The sequence below is a fragment of the Apis dorsata genome, unplaced genomic scaffold (assembly GCF_000469605.1).
Source record: "Apis dorsata unplaced genomic scaffold, Apis dorsata 1.3 scaffold_81, whole genome shotgun sequence".
In the NCBI taxonomy this organism is placed as follows: Eukaryota; Metazoa; Arthropoda; class Insecta; order Hymenoptera; family Apidae; genus Apis; species Apis dorsata.
Genome location: NW_006263379.1, coordinates 313,161 through 315,490, shown reverse-complemented (window position 1 = coordinate 315,490; position 2,330 = coordinate 313,161). Strand labels below are relative to the sequence as shown.

Below are 2,330 nucleotides of genomic sequence, written 5' to 3'. Positions count from 1 at the left end.
AATATTTTTGAAGAAAAATATATGCGAGGGATGAATAAAACGTATTTTTTTTTTTTTTTTTATTATAGAATCGTTTAAATCGATTCTTTGAAATATCGAAATTATTTATAATATAAAAAATGTTTAAGTAAAAGTTGTTTATATATCGAAAATTAATGAATTTTACATGCGTCCATATTGCGAAAAGAATTTACATATTGGCGCCATCTGTGAGAAAAATTCGTGCCACTATCTGTTTCATATATTCTAGATATAGAATGTAGATACATATCTATAAATACAATACTATCTGAACAATATACAGAAAAATATACAGAATCACATGTATTCGACAAAATATACATAATTTAATTATACATATGATTATGAGAAAAAAAATTCTATAACTTATGCATTATAGCTAACTTATGCATTATATAATAAAATATATAAATATGAATAAATATTGCATGTATTGAATAAAAAATAAATTTTAGAAATTAAAATTTAATAATAAATGTTAAATATTTACGAGGAAAATTTATATCTGATTTATATTCAAATCAAAATTTTTTTAAAATAATCAAATAATATATTCTAAGTTAATCTAACCTAAAAATTTATTATTAATCTTTATTTTGGTATTCATTTATCTATTTCTCATCTTTTGGAATGAATTCAATATATCGAGACAAAGAAAATAATTTTTGTCTGAAAGTATTTCCTTTCTTCCTCTTCTTTTGAAAGAAGATTATCATTATAAGACATAAATTTTAAAAACGATAAGTTTCGAAATAAATACATATAAGTAAAATATAAAAATTTTCATATTTTTTAGATATATATATATTGTAAGTATATGTATGATAAATTTATTCAAATGAATAAAAATTCTGACATGTTAACACTTTATATATTTTTCAATTATTGTTTTCAATTTCAAACAAAATTTCTTTTTATTACTGTTACCATTTTTATATAATTTTTATAATAGCAGAGAATTCGTAAACTTATAATATTCATTATTTTCTCGCAGATAATAATTCTATTATAATGTGCACAAGCCGTATACTTTCTCCGAAATGGAAAGTACAATATATTGAATGACTCTTCGACCAATATATAGCAATTTTACATTATATTATGCCTCAAAGATATATCGCTTATATAAGTTTATTACGACGTTTTAGTAAATATTCTTTTAGTGATCTTCATCGATCATTTATTATATTTTATATTTTCAATAATTTTAAAAAAGTTAAATGAAATAAAATTTATATTAATAGGCCATTAATTGTATTAGACTTGGAAAAAAGTTTACAAAAAGAATTCTACAATTACTTCTACAAACATTTACATTTAATTCTATTAATAAAATTCGTAGAATTCATACATAAATATATTTTTATTAAATTGAATAAAAATTTGTTTAATTATTTTGTTTGATATTTTCTCTTTTAAAATTATTCCAATTTAATTTAATTTCTAAATATTTAATCATGAATACTTCTTTTTGGTTATTTAACTGTATATTTAAATTATTTCATATAATATGATATTTTATTTAACGAGATAATGTAGAAAGTAATTAAACTAAATTTATTTATAGCTATAAATATATATATTTTATAGCTATAAATTTTCTCAAATATATTGATATTTTTTAAATATTCTATAAAATTAATAACTTTGATATTATGCATTATAATTAATCAATTTCATCATTTAAAAGAAAATAGAAAAAGACAAATATACATGTTCAAAGCACGAAAGTTATTTAATTTATTCTTCTGAAACAAAGTTGCATTAAAACAAGCTTTTGTTAATCACAACTAAAAGTCGAGTACATAACGAGAATTTAACAAATGTTAAAATTTAATTCGTAAAGAACACGCGAAAGAAACGTTAAAAGAAACGATAAAACGTCGAAACTGTTGCAGTTTTAAGCTTTATGAAAAAAAAAATAACAACAATGTTATAGTTGAAACTCACGAAACTCATGATGCAGAAGAAACAACACGGTTATTGCCTAGTTGACCGACATTGGTTGTTGCCTCTTATCAGAAACAAATTTAAGAAAACTCTTTGCCTCAAATGTTTTTTTTTTTAAAGTGGATAGAGTGGCAGTTTAATAAATTTATTCCCTTAAAGAAATATACTCCATTTTTATGTATAAATAATAATACAAAATAAACAAAAGAAGTTCGTACACTGTATTAAGAAATCATGAATGAAAAGCGATCTAACGATCTATTATGAATCATCTATAATTATCTATTATTAATAGTCTATTATGAATAATCTATTATTAATTGTCTATTTACAAATAAAGTAATTTAAAAAAAAATACA

At 20.3% G+C, this 2,330-nt stretch overlaps 1 protein-coding gene across 1 annotated transcript in view; it reads right to left on the bottom strand.

Moving 5' to 3' along the window:
* LOC102678886 overlaps positions 1-2,330 on the bottom strand; it is a 102,995-nt gene that overhangs the window by 53,914 nt on the left and 46,751 nt on the right. The gene's annotated exons all lie outside the window — the stretch shown is intronic.